The sequence below is a fragment of the Fukomys damarensis genome, unplaced genomic scaffold (assembly GCF_012274545.1).
Source record: "Fukomys damarensis isolate Sample0158 unplaced genomic scaffold, DMR_v1.0_HiC HiC_scaffold_1, whole genome shotgun sequence".
Classification (NCBI taxonomy): Eukaryota; Metazoa; Chordata; class Mammalia; order Rodentia; family Bathyergidae; genus Fukomys; species Fukomys damarensis.
Genome location: NW_022900913.1, coordinates 62,433,258 through 62,452,474, shown reverse-complemented (window position 1 = coordinate 62,452,474; position 19,217 = coordinate 62,433,258). Strand labels below are relative to the sequence as shown.

The 19,217-nt window shown below is 38.4% G+C and overlaps 1 protein-coding gene and 1 pseudogene across 6 annotated transcripts in view; both read right to left on the bottom strand.

Moving 5' to 3' along the window:
- The window catches only part of LOC104871410 (zinc finger protein 791), a 62,937-nt gene that overhangs the window by 4,889 nt on the left and 38,831 nt on the right, over positions 1-19,217 (bottom strand). The gene's annotated exons all lie outside the window — the stretch shown is intronic.
- The window catches only part of LOC104871477, a 22,583-nt pseudogene continuing 15,149 nt past the window's right edge, over positions 11,784-19,217 (bottom strand).

The following is a 19,217-nucleotide window of genomic DNA, read 5'->3' as shown; positions in this document are numbered from 1 at the left end:
GGGAAAAAAAAAAAAAAAAAAAAAAAAAAAAAAAAAAAAAAATGCAGATTGCTTTGGTAGGTGGAAGAAGGAAGACTGGGAGAGATAGAGAAAGTGAGGATGAATTTAAAGATTCAACTTGGATATTTGAGAGAATAATGCCAATATTACAGAGAGAGAATGTAGCAGAGACTTCTAGCAGTCCATCAAAATCCATTCTTGCTTTCCTTCTTAGTAACACAACTGTAACTGGACATACAGCTATCCAGCTACCTGAAATTTCTCACTTTCTTTTGCAGTTCCCAGTAACAGATTTTTTTAAAAGTATGCCTCCTATGACCATTTGGTCTCTTTCCACCCTTTACCAACCCTGTGACTATAATAAAATCTTGACTATAATAAACCAAATTCTTAACCTTCCCTATTCACTACCTCCAGAATGTTTTCTTCTGTATTGTTTGATTGACTGTAAAATACTGTAACAGAATCCAAAATATAATGATTCAACTAAATAAAAATTTATTTGAAAAAAACAAAACAAAACAAAAACAACAAAAATTCTGATGGTAGATTGTCAATCACTGCTAAAGCAACAGCAGAATAGGACCATTGGTTCTTTTGCTCAGTCACTGCAAGGGTATCTACTTACTGTTTCTAAAGCAGAGCTCACAGAGGGAGCCTACAAGATCACCATCCACAAAACATTGGGGCAGATGAGTATCTCATGTATGGTTGTGACAGACCACAGGAATATAATTTTTCAAATCTTACTATTTATAGCATTGAGTCCTTTCTTTGATTGTAATTAGCATTTTGAAACCTGAATTTGGTTTCAAATTTAAAAAAAACACCAAATAAGGCTTATGAAACAATTACTAAAATGTTACTGGAAAAAATTTTATAAGAGCAACTTTATGAACAATGAATAGGGGAAGGGTGGCTGTCTTCAGCTACTTTTCTCATTGCTAAGAAAAAATACCTCACACTCAAAGCTAAAGGGGAAAGCATTTAGTTGGCTTATAATTTATGGAGGTTACAGTTCACAGTTGGCTGGCTCCAAGGCAGAGTGGCACATGGCAGAGAGGCATCACAGAGGAGAATAGTTCATGGAGCCCACAAAGTAGCAAAGCAACAAGGGAACCTTAAAAGCACCTTTCTGCCTCTTTTATTTTACAGACTAGGGTAGTGCCAAACCAATCAGTGGACTGATTTAGTAACTGCATACCCTTAACCCCAGCACCACACACTCTAGTTCCAGCCACCTCTGAAAAATCCCATGACTTCATAAGGGTTTGGGGGAACATTTAGATGCAAACTACAACAGTGGCATGTTACCTAACAGTTCAGTGTCACCTTGCACTCAGAAAAAATCTTAAGAGTTATGGGAGGGGAGTGAGGGGAAGAAAATGAACAAAATGTACTATAGGAATTTAAAATCAATATATCACAATGTAATTAGGCACAAAAGGAAAATTTGAGCCAGGTTAGTCATATATGCCTATAATCCCAACACTTGGGAAGGCTGATGCAGGAGGATTGCCATGAGTTTGAGGCCAGCTACGTAGTAAGTTCAAAACCAATCTGAAATACAAAGTGAGACCTTGCCTCAAAGTCCCTCAAAAAAAGAAAACTTCAAAAAAAATTGTATCACTTATAAATGACACGCATCTTTGATTCATTAAAATATATATATATATATACAGTATAATAAAAGTCTAACATCATTCAATATCCTCTAAGCAATAAGGCTGATAGCTTCCATAATGTACATGAAAAACATTCCACCTTTCATGAGACTGTCCCATAAATAGAGAAAATGACAAATGAACCTCAGGAAGACAGCTTTCAATGTATCCACGTTTATGGAACACTGATTTATTCAAGAGCTGGCGTTATGCATCTCTGGAAGAAATAACAATCTATTTCATTTATGTTCAGGGAGAAACAGGTATGTACTTGGGAACCTGAACTGTGTAGTCTTCTACTCTATGTACAATAATTAAGCTGTATATTAAAATGGGCAAGATAAACTTCAAAGCCTTGAAAATTCATGGTGAAGTAACTTTTACATGTGAAAGAAGTGTGAACATCATGTGAACAACTGAATTAGAAGGATAAATTGAAATATATGAAAATCATGACAAATAAACCAGACACAAACGAAATAGTTGCTGTGTATGCAACATAAAGATTTTGTATATGGAGTAAAAATCAATAAACATAAATCTAAACAAATGATTATAATATATCTAACTCAAGAGAAAACACTGAATAGGAAACAAGAACAAAATCTGTTTTAAGAATCACTAAAGAAAATGGAAGTATGGAAGAACACAGTAAGAAAGTAGTTACACAAGAATGAAAATCAAGTGACACACTGTAGACTCATATCCTTTACTTTGGAGTTTACCAAAATACACAGACCAGTGATTTCTTTCCAATGTTCAGAGAAAACACTGTGCTATTATTCTTGGAGAGAAATGTGATTCCCTTTAAGTAAACTTCAAAAATCCTGAACCTCATGACTAGTGGAATGGATGAGAAAGCACTTTGCCCTTGATTCACATATCAGTACTTATGAAGAATAATTATACAAAAACCCTGAAAATATTTTTCTTTGCAATTTCCATGAAACTCACTTATTGGTCTCAATTCTGAGCAGAGACCAACATCTATAATCAGATAATGTTTGACCTTTGTCTTTTCCAAATTTTTCTTTTGAATTCAAATGTGTATTGTTTGCTAAGCTCTAAACAATTCTCCAACAAAAAATGGTGGGACCCAAATGAAGATACCACTCAGAATGACCAAAATTTATCAAGGGCTAGCACACTGAGTCACCCCATTTAGAGAAATGAATATGCTGCTTCAAAGTGGCTTATGATAAAAAGGGCTGGACATATGCACTTTTTGAAAAATTATGGTAGTCTTAGATTCTTTCCTCCAATAAAAAAAATCATACTACACACACAACTAATCCCAAATTCTCAGACACTTAACTAGGGGAAGACTTTCAGATTGGCCCTCATATATTCACAATGGCAAAAATGACATTTCTGACATAAAAATAATCGGTTAATGCTTGATTTAACCAACACTGTGATCACGGTATATAGTTGTGATCCACACCTGTGATCACATCACTCTGGGAGGCTGAGGAAAGAGGGTAAGAGCTTCAAGTTCATCCTGGGCTATCAAAATATTGATATCCAAAAATGTAAAAGGGCTCAACGTTCCTCAGAGTGAAGGTCCTGGGCCAAATCCCTACTGCCATAAAATAAATCGTGTAATCATTTCTATTCCTGTGAAACACACTCCCCATTACACCTAAGTAAGGTTGCCCAACCAATTTTAAAGTTACCAACAGACAAAAATTCCAGTTATGCCGCAAAAATAATCATTTAGTTAGCAGTAACAAAAGAACTATTTATATAACTTCATGTAAATCCCCCCCCCTCTTTCTTTCTTTCTTTTTTGAGAAAGGGTCTCATTTTGTAGTTCAGGCTGGCTTTGAATTCACTATGTAGCCCAGGCTAGCCTCAAACCCATGGCGATCCTTCTGCCTCAGCCTCCTGTGTATTGGAATTACAGGTGTGCACCACCTTGCCCATCTAATTCCTATCTTTCTATGAAGCCTCTGACTTTGAGCCACTTTCGAATTGAGCCAGCACAGAACCCATTCTTTAATTCTACACTAAGAATATTTTCAGAGGAAAATTACTAGGTCAGGAGTGGATTTTTGCTACCTCCCATCATCCCTTGCTTTTCCCACATGGTGTGACTCCCCTTTGCTCCTCGCTATACAGAACACCATTTTATACCTAATTATTAGCATGCCTGCAGACCCAGACTTGGTACTTTCCACCTGGTGCCAATACTTCTTTTACTCATTGTCCTACCTTATTCAGTATGTCTTTTTGTTTAGAGATAAAATGTTGGCTTGTAGCTCAGACTGGACTTAAAACGCATTAGGTAGCCTAGGCTGAACCTGAACACCCAACACTCCTGCCTCAGCCTCCTGAGTGCTGGGATTACAGGCATGTGACACCACACTCACCTAATGTCTACCAACTTTCTGTGAACTATAGCAATTATGTGAGAGATGGTGCTTTTCTATCTTCTCACCCATATACAAATCACACATAGATGTCCTACTTCAAGGAGATTCTAACTTTATGTTTAACAGGCAGCCCCTTCTGGAAGTTGTCCTTTACAGCATTATTTTCACCTTTCCTTCTTTCCATTGATAACTTCCTGTGCATTTTTGGTATTCTAAACCACAAGAAGTTTATTAATTACTTATTGCATTGCTCTAGATATAACACATGAGTTGAAGCAAGCCACGTCTCTTAACACTGAGCCTCATCACAGGTAATGTTACACATTTCTTCTGATTTTTATGGGATCCTCCCTTCCCTGTACCAGGGATTGAACTCAGGACCCTGCCTTTGCGAGGCAGGTGCAGCGCCACTGAGCTAATCCCCCTCCTTTTATGGGATTAAAAAAAAAACCCTATAACAACTTTGGAATTGTGAAGAAGTATTTGGAAATTTTGGAATTTACTATCACGACAAGAAAATCTAGACTGGAGACTACAACAGCAGTGTTTGAGACCTTGTACCTAAACTTTAACAAATTTAGCATACTGTAATTAAATGTCTTAGCTACTATGCTGTTACTGAGACCAAATATCAAAAATTCAAAACTTAGAGGAGTTTACACTAGCTCACAATTGCAGATCATAGTCTGCTTGATCCAAGGTAGAAACAGGATGGCAAAGTAGTAAGGTAAAGGAAAAGGTACTTAAGTAATGGCAGCCTGGAAGGAGGGAAAGATAGGACCTGCAAACAATACACTTTTTTAGGTCTTGCCTCTCTCTAGTGATCTGTCTCCAAAAAGTCCCAACCTCCTGAACACAGCATGTTCAGATACTGAACTCCTTGATGAATTCACTGATGAATTCACTGAATGAATTCAATGATGAAGATAGGGCTCACACACAAATCAATCACCTTTCAAACTCATGAGACACTTAGACATTTTAGACATAAACCATAACACCTGGTCTGCTTCTGGGAGAAGAAACAGAACACCCGACACAGCAGTCTCATCCACACAGAAACCTCATGTATGTCATGAGTCTCCCATCAACCCTTCCACTCACTGAACAGCATGGTGAGGAGTGCAGGTGCACATGCTTATCACATGTTTATTGTGTACTATTTGCATGAGAAATCTACCCGTGAAACTATCACATGTATTTACTGCGTGCTTGACCGACCCCCTCTGAACTTTTTCCCTCCCCAGCAACAAATGCTAAGGCCCTGACTGGCCTAGATTGGACCATGCAAAGAAACCAGCTCTATAAGTACACCCTAAACCCACCAGGCAATGAGCTGAGGGCCCCTATCTTGAAGCCCACTCTGCTGCTAAGATAGCTTTTTTCTGCATTTGTGTACTATAAATCAACTTTTGTTTCACATTGCTACCATCGTGACTTCCCATTTTCCAGCAAAGGAGTCAGTTTTAGACAAGGGCAATGGTTTTGCCACACTTACCCATTTCTTCACTAGAGTGAAGGTGAAAGACCTAGAGAGAGGCAGGTCATTACAGGGGATCCCTAACCCACTCAGAGACCCTCATCAGATGCAAAGTGGGGGCTCATCTGGGATTAAAGAAGAGTTCACCAAAGACGCCCAGGCACGGTCAGTATGCCTGACCTAAGTAGAGGTGAGCAGAGATAGAACAACTGCCTACCTGTTTGAGGGCAACCCTACCATGATTTAGCACAGTGGAATGTCCATGGTAAGACCTTTCATTGAGCATTAGTGGACCCTCAGGACTGGGGTAGTGAGTGCCAGTGCCAACCATAACGGAAGCATTGTGGACTTTCACCTCACTGTGATCAGAGCTGGCATGCTCACTTGTTAAGACATCTATTGTCTGGAAGTATAGCCTTGTCATGAGTAAGGGACAGACCAACTTTTAGGCCCATGGATATTGAGAGGGGGAAATCAGGAGTCCTGGCATACCTCCAGACCTTATCTTTGTCCAGAAACCTTAGGCTATGGCTTCTTTCTAGCCATTGCTGCTGTGTATCTCACAAATCAGGAATCATAGATAATTTCTAAATTAGGCTGCCTACTTTAACATTGCCACTTTTGCAAACATAGTAGAGACGAGAGCTTTAATGGGTATCATAGGAACACCATAGATTTTTATCTATGAACAATGAAATTATATTCTTATGTTGATTTACACTTTCTGTCATAAAGGAGAATAACAATAGAAAACATAAAGCCCTGGCAAGATGAACTGTCTCTTTTCTCCTTGGATCACTATGTGAGTTAGAAAGAAAATTTGAATGGCCTCAATGGGAGCTCCCTTACTCTCCTTTCTCTTATCAGTCTGTGGCCTTGGATTTTAACCCTCCAAGATGATTATAGCCTTTCCAACAGAGAGGGAAGTTTTAACTCTCAAGCAGTTGGGTATTCTATCCCTCCATAACCCTCCTAAAGGATGTGCCCACTGGGAATGTTATGCATATCAACAATGGCTTAAACAAGTTTTTCAAAGCCATATGCAAAACTGTTTTGGGCCAGGGCTTCCTCTATGGACTGTTTCAGACCCTATGTCTCACAATGAGAACATCTCACGGCAGATGGGAGGACAAAGGCATTGCAAGGCAAGCTGTCCAAAAGGCGCCGTGGTACCATGGTAAGGATCAGGGACTGGCCTGCTGCCAAGCCTTCTGCTGAGTGGTCAGGACAGCTCCCAGGAAGCACTAGTGAGCTCGGTGCTCAAATGCCAGTGTCCGGAGAAGGAACGAGGCTTCCACCCCATTATATTGTGACATGGACCACCCACTGCACAGAATACAGCAGAGCCTTACTGTCACAGCTAAGGATACAGACCTTAGCTCCTGCATGGACAAAGCACCCTGACATCAGGCTACATGGCCTGCAGAGCCTCAGCTTGCTGACTAGTTCCCATGTGAGGAAGGCTTAGCCCAGGGGCTAGGGGACACCCCATGCTGGGCAGCCAAGGCCACTTACCACCAGGACAGGAAGAACTCAAGGCCCAAACCAATTAACCTTATGTCTTTGCCTGATAGGTGTCCTTTGATTTGGGGGGGTGTGGATCAGGGATCGAACTTGGGACCTTAAGGTAGTCAGCAGAACCACTGAGTTAAATTCCCAGCTGCCTGATAGGTTTCCATGGCCAATTTCCTAGGCCAAAGAGGGACAGGCCCTGACAAGTTTTTGTTTTTCTTTTTTCTGACACAGATGGGGACTAGAAAATCCATCATACCTCCCTGGTCACCTTTGGAATGCCTACTTAAACAATGGAAAGAACTAGAGCCCCAGACTCTTAGGAGAAAGGCTCTCATCTTTTAATCTACAGAGACATGGGTCTGATCCCCCTTGAGAGAACCCCCAGGGGGGTTCCCTAAATTTTGATACTATCCTCCCATTAGATCTCTTTTGTAAATGGGAGGGAAAAATGGAATTAAATTCCTCATATGCAGCTTTTCTTTGTTCTCAACAACCATCCTGAATGCGTGAGCACTTGTTCAACAGATCCCACCCACTCTTTTAGCAGTTACATCTGGTCCTCTTCCCTCAGAAAAATGTGTACCCTAAGAAGAAAGAACTGAGAACCAGCCCCACCCTACTTGGAAACAAATCCCACTAAGCCCCACTGAAAAGCTGCTTGTCCTGTATAATCATGAGAGGAGAAATAACCTATGAAAATTTAAAATATGCTGAATTGGGAGAAATAAAAAAGGACACAGAGAGTTTTTCAAACAACCCTGAACATATATTTTAGGTTCTGATAGGCACAGCATTTATTTGATTTAACTTGGGAGGATGTGATATTTTTATTTATGGAGAACCTCAGCAAGGGTGAACAGGACCAAATCTTACAAACAGTTCAAATAGGCAATGCTTGTCATGAGGTCCATAAAAATGATCCAGCTGACAAAAAAGTATATGCCCCAAAGGAAAAAATGCAGTCTCCCTGAAAATCCCCACTGGCCACAATACACTTTGTCTTTTGCATTAAAAGGGGACTCAAAAAGGCAAGGATCAAACTAGTTAATTATAATAAGACAGGCTAAGTCTACCAAGAAAAAAAGGAACCTGACAGTTTTTATGGAAAGACTTAAAGAAGTAGTAATTAAATATACCTTGACAGATCCTGAAAGCACTGTATTCAAGATAGTTCAGAAAGATAAAACTTTCAATTTAGTCAGCCCCAGATATCAAAAGAAAGCTAAAAAAATTCTTACCTAACCCAAAGGAAGGACATGGTATAGACACCCTTTTAAGCGAAAATCTTTTAAACATCTTTTATGAGAGAAATCAGGAAGTTCAGCAAGAGAAACAATTTTGACATAAGCAATTGATAGCAGCTCTTATGGACGACCTGAGAAGAAAGAGGGTTCTACAGAAAAATCATGCAGTTACTGGAAGAAAATGGAATATTTCAAAAAAGACTGCCCTAGATTTAAGTCATGCAAACAAACAAGAAAAGATAAAATTCCAACCACTCCCTGTTGGGGCTGCCAAGAACTCCACTAGGATGATGAATGTCTCCAAAGAGTCTCCAAAACCAAATTAGAGTTGCTAGTATACCATATTATGGCCCCCTTAATTCTCTTTTACCCTTGGAGCCCCGGGTTACCTTAACAGTGGGGGACCAAACTATTAACTTCCTAATTGGTACTGTCCATAGCTTCTCAGTCTTTATTTCCTGTCATGGTCCTCACTCTAACCACTCTACCAGAGTCAGGGGAATCTCTCGTCACCTTACAGAATGTTCCTTCTCTGAATCTGTCACCTGTTCATGAGGCTAAATCTATTTCACTCACTCATTTCTTATAATAATGCCTTAGATCCCGACTCCACTTCTGGGGAGAGATTTCTTGCGTAAGGCCCAGGTAAGAGGTCTTGCTCCCACCAGGACAGGAGCTCTCTAATGTTTTCCTTGCTAGAATTACAACCATCCATATGGACAGACAGAAAGAGCACTAACCGCCATACTGTCTTGATCCATCCGTCTTGATCCTACTTCTTACCCTCATCATAAAAAATATCCCCTTCATTGAGAGGTTCAGTAGGGAGTAAGACCCATTTTTCAGACTTCTAAGATGGACTTCTTGAGAAACAGTCAGCTTTTATAATAGTCCAATTATTGGGGTAAGAAAAGGACCAAAAAAATTGAGACTGGTTCAGGACTTACATCTCAGTAATGGGACAGTAGTGTCATTCAACCTAATACTTCCTAACCCTGTACCTTATTGACCCAAATCCCAGCCTCAGCCAAATGGTTCTCTGTCCCAGACCTCAAAGATGCCTTCTTCTGTATCTGATTGGCACCTGGGTCAAAATGCATTTGCCTTTGAAAATTCCATCACTAGGATAGGGCAACTAACTTGGACAGCCCTTCCCCAAGGGTTTTGTGACAGCCTACTAGACTTCTTCTAGTGGGTTTAGGGGTTTAACTCCTGTTGGAGGTCAGTAGCCTCCTATGTCAGGGGTAGGGGCTTGTTTGGATTGAGACAGAAGTAAATATCAATACCAAGAGAACAGCCAGAGTGCTTTTATACCCAGAGTAAGGTAACTGCATGTGAAAAGGTTATCTGCTGCCCTTCAGCAGAGTGGTTCATTCAGATGGTAGCCACAATAAAGACACAGGAAAACACAATGACAACTAAATAGCCAATGAGATATCATACAGGATGAGTAAAATCTCTTTTCACTATAATTTAACATTAATTGCAAAATATTGTAGAGAGATAATTTTTAGTTACATTTAGACTCACACAAGGCAAAGTGTAATACTATTGTTAATAAAATGCTCTAACTGAACAAATCTGTCTCAAGATACTTTCTCCGCATTAGATATCAGGCTTTAAATTACAAATGTATTAAATTTCAATTTGAAAGTGAAAATATGAAATATTTAAAAAATGTAACAAATGTAAGATATGTAAATGCAAATACAGATTAAACAGAATGTTATATGTTATTTGTAAAGAGAAACTAGTCTAGGGCAGGGGGATTGGCTCAGTGGTTCCGCTGCCTGCCTCACAAGCACAAAGGCCCCAGTTCAATCCCTGGTACCCCCCCCAAAAGAAACTAGTCTAGCATTCTAGCATTGATGCAATAAAATCTACTAAAATTGTACTAGTTTGACAGAGTTCAATCTGTACCTAAAAGAAAATATGACCAAATGATTATATAAATTCAGTTCTTCAAGAGAAACTAATAGTGCTTAATAAGTATTTTATTAACTGAAGCATCAAATGACATGAGAAAACACTGAAATTGGAGGGAAAATCAGAGACTTTGGAATGTTTCTGAAGATTAAAATATACTTCTATTCATAAATTGTAGAACAAGAAGACTCCAGGTATGGTGGCACATGCCTGTAATCTCAGCACTTGGGAGGCTGAGCCAGGAAGAACACCACTAGTTTAAGGCCAGCTGGGCCACACAGTGAGTTCAAATCCCATCTGAACTTCATAGCTTACCTTGTCTCAAAAAAACCAAACCAAACCAAAAGAACAAGAAGGCAAAAAAAACCATAATGATATACTTAACATCACAAAGCAGACTCATTAAATATTGGTTAATAGTTCATTATTTTCTCCAACAAATGCAGATTAAACAGTCCTCTCAAAATTATAAGAAGTAGAGCCGGGTGTGGTAGTGCATGCCTTTAATCCTAGCACTCGGGAGGCTGAGGCAGGAGGATTGCTGTGAGTTCGAGACTAGTCTGGGCTACATAGTGAGTTCCAGATCCATCTCAACCACATAGTGAGACCCTGTCCCAAAAAAAACAAAAACAAAAAAATATATAAGAAGTATTTGAAAAGACAACAATACAGACCTTAACATATCTAAAGAAATGGAAATAATGTCAAGTAAGCTCTCAAAACACAGGAATTAAGATGTTTAGATCAGAAAGCAATAGCAGAAAAATGCTTAGTAAATTTTTAAAAATAGAGATTAGATCAAATTTTAAACAACATATGCATCAAAACAATGCCTTAGTAAATTATTAATGATTTTTCAATTTACAAAATTGAATCTATATATTATCATTTTAGGGGGACTTCCAGAGAAAATAAAAACAATGCATGTATTAGAAAAGAGCAAAGAACTCAACATGATATTCAAATATCTCACTTTAGAAATCAGTGAAACATCATAAGATAAAAAGGAAAACCACTCAACCAATAATTGCAAATTCCATGCTCAATATTTACCCAGGATCATAGAACACAATGAGAATTACTAAAAGAATGTAAAAATGGGCTACTGAATAATAAATTGCCATTATGTCAAAAAGCTAAGAAAACTCTAACATCATATCAGTAGATGCACAGAAAACACAAGATAGAAAAACAAAAACCACTAACACTAAAATGGAGCACATAAACTTGTGTTCACTTCCCTACAGCATCATTGTATGTGGGGGAAAAATTAACCAACAAAAACTAGTGGAATTAAGAAGATATTGTAGCATGGTGTACATCGCTAGCTTAGTACACCAATATCTCTCATTTAACTATGTATCAACTGTTAATGGAATTAGAAATTGTTGGTATTATACCACATGCAGCACACAGAACAACACAAAAACAATTTCACACATTAAAAGCCTACAAATGAAAAATGCTCAACACTAGATGTAATCAACTAACATTTAATAAAATCACAAAAAATGATGTTCAACTTGATGAATAAATATAAATTACATCCCACCATTTATTTCACTGGAAAAGAAAAAAGTGATCCAACTCTAGGTTTGGCCTTTGGACTAAAAGAAACCCAAGAGCACGCTTTCACAGAAATATTTCACAAATCCAATATTCACTGGAGGTAGGAGGCAGGGAGAAGACAGCATCTGCATACAGTGAAGCCTGCTGGGAAAACAACATGAAAGGGAAGCTACAGAAGTATTAAACAACAGCAAGAACAGGATGATGGGCATGAGAGGGGAAAGGAATGGAGGTCTGAAATTAAGGAAAATTGTGGTCCACGGTTCCTGAGGGACTGACTGTACAGAGCTGAAATGTCCCAGAGGTGGGATACCAATGAAGGTGCATTCTCATGCAAACTGCAGCTCGAAATTTCAGCACACACACATCCCACTTCAAGCTTTAAAAGACTGAGTACAGAGCCCAATCTGCATACTGTTCCCACTCATACCGGGTCATGCTGTACAGGGACAAGCTTCTGCACAGCTGCAGAAACTTGAGATAATTGTCAACCCGGGAACCACAGTGGCTCTCTGACAACAGGATCTGAGCCTGCACAGGGGGCTCCAATCTTGCCTGTAATATGAAGTACAACCTGAAGTAACAGGAGCACGTGTGGCAGCAGCAGCTCCTAAGGTCAGCAACTGTTGTCTACTGCTGGGATCAAGAGAGGTGAAGGTGAGGTGACTGGCCATGGCTGTGCTCTGGACTTGTGGCAACTGGGACAGGCTGTGCTCCGTATATTTATATGCAGAAGAACTAGGGTTGCCACTGCCTCATAGAACTGTGCAGCACAGCAGAGCTTGCAGTAGGCATGGAACACTCCCTTATCATTGTTACCATACAAGAAATCCCCATAGCTCATGTTGTAAGGCCTACACACTGCTCCATACCGCTCATTATATTGCTCAGTCAAGTCTGCCATGTGGCCTGAACCACCTATTGGACACTCTTTGGATGGCGCCTGTCTTTCCCATACCTGCTCTGGTCTCCTATACTGAGCACAGTCCTAAGCTGGCTGGTGGACAACTGTGTGTGCATTCATTTGCCACGAAACTGAGTGTTATCAAGGCCCCTAATGGCCTCTACTGCAACCTCTGTTCACTTCATGTGTACAAAGAAATAATCTTCATAATGTCAAATTCGATGACTGAACATACTTCTCAAACTTGGCCTGAAGCTCTTAACTGGTACAAGTAGGACTGATGTTGCCCATGTATAACTTGGTTGAAGTTTTGCTATTGTTCTTGCTGGCTTGCATGTTGATGTTCACCTCTTAAGGTTTGTAGTAGTGCAGGCTATGGATGGCATACTCGGCTGTTGCCTTGTCTTCTATGTGCACAAAGCCATAGCTCTTAATGATGTCACATCCCAGCACCTTCCCATACTGCTCGAACAGTGAGTGAATCTCTTGCTTTGTGGCCTCCCAGGGCAAGTTTCCAATGAAAGCATCACCATCTCATCTCAGCCTCATGGAAAGGGCCTCTTCTTCAGATGCTTCTGACAAAATGCTCAAGTGGTGGAGACTGCAGCAGCAACTATGAAGTGGCATATTATACAGAGATAGATATTTACACCGTTCAGGGAATTATACTAGCTTTAGGTTCTTCACGACTGTGATAGAACTATTATTTAAAAAATTATTACACCATTAGTGTGAAATTTACAGAAACTTATGTAAAGTTTGAGGAATCCAAAATTGATTCTACACCAATTACTAAACACTCTCGGTGGATAAAAATTATAATTTTCTGGACATAAAGACCAATAGTGTATGAATTTTTTAAACCATACATTGTGATCTTATAAGGACAAGTGATTATAAACTCCCCATCAAAGCTGGGCATTGTTTTCCATACCTGCATTTGCATTACTAAGGTTGAGACAGAAAAATCTAGTTCAACTCTCAGCTTATATATCAGAGAGTAACTCTCAAAATCAAATAACAATATTGAAAGATAAAGAACGGATATAGCTTAGAGCAGATGTTCTGAATTCAATCTGAAATATTTTTCCCATGACAGCTGGATAATGCTATTCACCTAATTTTATTTCACAACAAGGTCAGACATGATTTCTTTTATTTTTTGTACTGGGGATCAAACTCAGGACTTTGTGCTTACAAGGCAGGCGGCATATAAATTGAGCTAATTTTCTACGTTCCAATTTTGCCTCAGAAGACATTTGGTGAATGGACACTTGCAACATAAGTCTCATTAGTCTAACTTGAACTAAATTTCTCAGTATTTTTCTGGCCTGTGACTTCTAAAAAACATTCAACACAAGCCAGTATTAGAGGACAAAATGGTAAATTATGAAGAAGTAATCAAGGGAGCTACCATAATAGTAATAGTAATAAAAATAATAATACAATAAAATACAATCCAGGAACCATTAGATAACACTAACTGGAGGTAACTGGAGGTAGAGAAAAGCTAGAACATAACACAGATGGTATTATTATTATGTTTACAGAAATTATCCCAGAAAACTTTCCAAATATGAGAAAAGTTCAAAAAACACATAAACAAGGTTTCCAAAACAACAGCTATGATGAAAAAAATACTCAGCAAGATGTCTTTTGAAATTGCCAACTATCAAACAGATTTTTAAAGAAGTTACAGAAAAACAATAAATCACATATAAAGACAAACCCACAGAAAAACAGCAGACTTCTCAAAATAAAACTTAAAAGCCAGAAGAGCTTGAAGTATTTCAAGCCCTAAAAGCAAATAGCTACCACCCCAGTTTAACATACCCACCAATGCTTTCTTTCATACTACATGGAGAAATAAAGACATTTCATGAAACAGACCATCTCAAGACATATGAGTATGGAAACAATACTCCAGATACTCAAGAATATCCTACTCAGAAATGATAAGATCAATAAAATTAAAAATCCCAATGAAATGAAAACACTAAGCAAGGTTAATTCATAAACAACAACAAAAAAGACACAAAAATTTTAAAAAAGGAGTCACCAACAAAAAAGAGTAAAATGATAGTAAATAATCAACACATCTCAGTAATATGTCTCTATATTAATAGTTTCAAGTCTCCAAGTAAAAGGCACAGATTGAAACTGGATCTAAAAACTGAATATAACAGTCTGTTGAATCAAAGAATTTCATCTAATTCAGAGATATTCACATTAAAAACCAAATGATGGAAAACAGTATTCCATGCACCAAGGCTCCCACAAAGCAGCAGTAAAAATTTTAACCACATAAAGTAAACTTCCAAGTTAAAAACTGACTAGACCTGACAAAGAAGGTACTACATACTAAAGGACAATCCAACAAGAAGAGATAGTTTTTAAATATTTATGCACCAAATACAAGAGTACCTATCTTCATAAAAGAACACTGCTGGGTGAGTCATTCTTTTGAGCACCCACACTTCATTCTTGAGTGCATTCTGTATCTACTTCCAATAAATCTTTCTCATGCCTCTTTTACTGATGTGTCCTGAAAATTATTTTTCCATGATGGGTCAGGGAACCTGCACGCTTATTTTAAAAGGTTGCATTAATTTATTTCAGATTTGGGGACCCACAGACCCAGGCTGTGACATCTTTCTTGGTGAGCCAATCAGCAGGAGGTAAAAAGGGGGCATCTTTTGAAGTGTGCAGGGGAAGTCTTGAAGGTGTGCAGAGCACCTTTCTGAAGCATGGGTGGCTTAGTGCCTGTCCCTGAAGCATCACCTCTGGGCTATTTTGTGGGGGACTGCTACCATTTTAAAGGGGATTTAAAGAGGAAAGGGATGATTTTTTTTGTAGCTCACAGTGCAGTATGAATTAGAAGTTTGGGAGACATGGCATTTGAATGGCACATGAAATTTGGTACATTATTCCAGCTTGATCTATTTTGTAAGATGAAGAGTGGACAGAAATCCCACATGTCCATGTTTTTGCAGTTTTATATCAAGACCCAGAATTGCATGGATGTTTGTACAATCTGTTGTACCCATGTGCCAGTGTGCCAACTAAAACACAGCCAGACCCAGGATTCATGGATGAATTCAGGCTTTGGTTATAATTTGTGATCTAGCTTAGACAGATCTTCATGTACTGTTTTTTACTTGCTATACCCCTGAAAAGATGGCCTATGTATGGGGAACAGCACAGGCTAGAGCCAGTGAAATGCATGCATGAAATAATGGCAGGGATATGGGCAAAGTTGCACTGCCTGAAAGGAATCCTGATTGGCAATGCCAGATTGGCAATAAGGGCCAAAGAAAACATGATGAGGTGATTACTCATTTAATTAATGGAATGAGAAGGCACATGACTGGGTTGGTCAATTATGAAAATATTAGGGAAATTGCCCAGGACAAGGAAGAAAATCCTCCTTTACTTCTGGGGTGATTAACTGAAACCCCTCCATAGATATACTAATATTGAGGCCAATTCACAGGCTGGACAAGTTTTGTTAGTAATATATTTTGTTGACAATTATGCCCCAGATATGCACAGAGAACTTCAAGGGAAGGCTGCAGGTTCTCAGAACCCTGCTGATGAACCTTTGGATTTTGCCTTTGGGGTCTTCAACAATAGGGACAGATTAAAGTGGTTGCCAGGGCCCAGGAGAGATGACAACAGAAACAGAATTTGGCCCAATTTATTATTTTGGCATTGGGAAGTGGAACTCTGTCTATGAAAAAAGACCTAGGGACTCCAACTATGAAGAAAAAATGAGAAAATGGATAGCTGCTATCACTGTGGAGGGCCTGGGCACTTGTGAGGTACATGGGTTGTGCCCCCACTGTTGATTAGGAAGACACCGAAAGTAAGAGTGTCCTCTTCTCTTAGAAAGGGAGATACCACCTGCTGCCTTGTTGCTTGCACTGGATAATTAAAGGTGCCTTAAGTGTCTCAAAGGCCTTCTCAGCAAAGTGAACATCCCCCTGGATGAGCCTTGGGTAATTCTTGACTAGGCAAGTAAAAATATTAAATTTTCTATTGGATGCTGGGGCTTATGAGTTGGCCTTGCTCAAATCCCTTGGGTACCTTTCTAGTGGGACCTATATTGTGACTGGTGTTGATGGTATCTCCAGGCACTTTATAATTTGAGGAACATTTGAGGAATTGGTTTTCACTCGGGCTTTCCTGGTTTTCCTAGAATGTCCTAGCTCATTGTTAGGAAGAGATAGGGCAGCCCTTTGGTACCAAAATGTTCCTTCCTTTTGGGAACATTGGTAACAGCCTCACCAGACAATATATTTGGAGACACTTCTGGAAAAATTCTATCAGAGGTAGATCCAAAGGTCTGGGATATTGAAGCCCCAGGAAGGGTAGCTCATCCTGGCTTGTTATCATTTTTTAAAAAGACCCAGATGACTTCATGCAAAGGACAGTATCCTATTAACCAGAGACCTACCATGGTATTTGGCCTCTAATATCTAAATTCCTCAGCCATGGTCTTTTGGTTTATTGCCAGTCTCCAAGCAGTATGCCCATCTTTCCAGTATTAAAACCAAAAGGCAATTTAGAGTCTTCCTAGGGATGGTTGGATTTTGCAGGATTTAGAATCTCCTAAAGCCTCTGTCAATCTAAGTCCTTATGAAATGCTCTATGGTAGGTCATTTCTAACTTCTGATCTAGTCACTGACCCTAAGACACAAGAAACGATGAAAGAATCATCAATCTTGGTCAGGTACAGAAGGCTTTACTGCAATGTGCCAACAGTCCTTCCAGCACCAGGATCTGAAACTCATGTTCCTACAATTCAACCTGGGGATCATGTGTCACTTAGGAGTTTAGAAGACAAGTCACCTTTAGATCAGTTCCTCCCTAAATGGAAAGGCCACTACCAAGTTCTTTTATTTTTTTAGCACCAGGGATTGAAATCGGGACCTTGTGCTAGCAAGGCAGGCGGCGGAACCACTGAGCTAAATCCCTGGCCCCACTACCTAGTTCTTGTAAGCAAACCCACAGCTATCAAATTACAAGGACATACTTAGGTTTACCTATTGAACATTAAACTTGTTCCTTTTGAGACTCCACGGGATTAAGAAGACAGAGACTTGGTATCAATGCTACTTTGAGTCCTAGGAAGATGTACAAATTCATTTCTGGAAGAACAGGGAGGCTGATTGTGAATAAATTAATTTGGCCTGTATGTATTCTCACAACTACACTATATCTGTTGAAATCAAGGTTCAGGCTGAGATAAAAAATAATTTATTTTTAATCTATTGAGTATGTTAGAAAGTACATATGCTTCTTTTTTTTCTCCTTTTTTTTTCTTTTTCTTCCCCTGGCGCTGGGGACTAAACCCAGCACATTGTTCTGGCTAGGCAGGTGCAGCACTACTGAGCTAAATCTCAGGCTTTACATTTCATATTTTTAAAATTTATCAACACATTAATCCTTGTCTCTATAAGTTGGTCTACCAAACTAATGAGTTATTTTGGTTCTCATTTTCTGTGCTTTTTTATTTGAGAATTTATGAAATCTGTATATATGAGTAGTATAAAAAGTATTAAGGTTCATCTGTCATTTTCCTCTTTCATCTCTGCTTTCTACAAACTTCCTTTTCTGTCACTACAGCTTGTTTGGTTGGATATTTGTTAAGACAAATTTTGTTATGTTATATATATAACTTTGTACCTATTTTCTGATGAATATTAATTTTTAAGTAAATTTTATTATAACTATACTTAAATGGATAATAAATCATTAATGTCATTTAGTATGTGGTACATATTACAAATTCTCCAACTCCCTCAAAGATATTTGCTTTTTTCTCAAACCACACAAATCACAGACGTTCCACACATCACTGCACTATTTTATTATACCAAAGTATATACTGTATTGTAGAAAATAGGCATTGTGTATATGTGTGGGGGATATGTTTTTACACATATGTATTCACTATTAAATCAGAAACATGGTCATGAATGTGGTAGGATTTTGCACATTTGGCATATCGATAGTTTCTCTGGCAAGCTTATGATTTCTCTAAATTACATGCTTGATTTAATTCATAGTCATTATTCTGGGAATATTACATATGCATTAGTGTTAAATTCTATCATTATGCTTATAAAAATATAATAAAAATAAGTATGGGATATAATAAAATAGAAACAAAAAAATCTATTCTTAAAAAGGTGAATTCTTTTAGTTGCTTTTGGATTTCAAATATATCTTTTTTCTGTGGGAAGTTTTGTTAGAAAATGTAAGTGGTACAATCAACAAGCATATGACATCAATTAATAAAACCAAGGAGTTTATAAATCATAAAATTTTGAGGAGTTTCACAACTATAATATGTAACTTTGTTTTATTTGTAATTACATTATTTTAAAAATATTATATGAAAAGAAAATGAGAGAATATATGTTTGAAGATCATATCAAACTAATAATGTATTTTGATTACCAGTCTGTTGCATAAAATTTATTTCATATCCTTTTTTTTGCTGTTATATATATATGTATATTTGATTTTTATTTA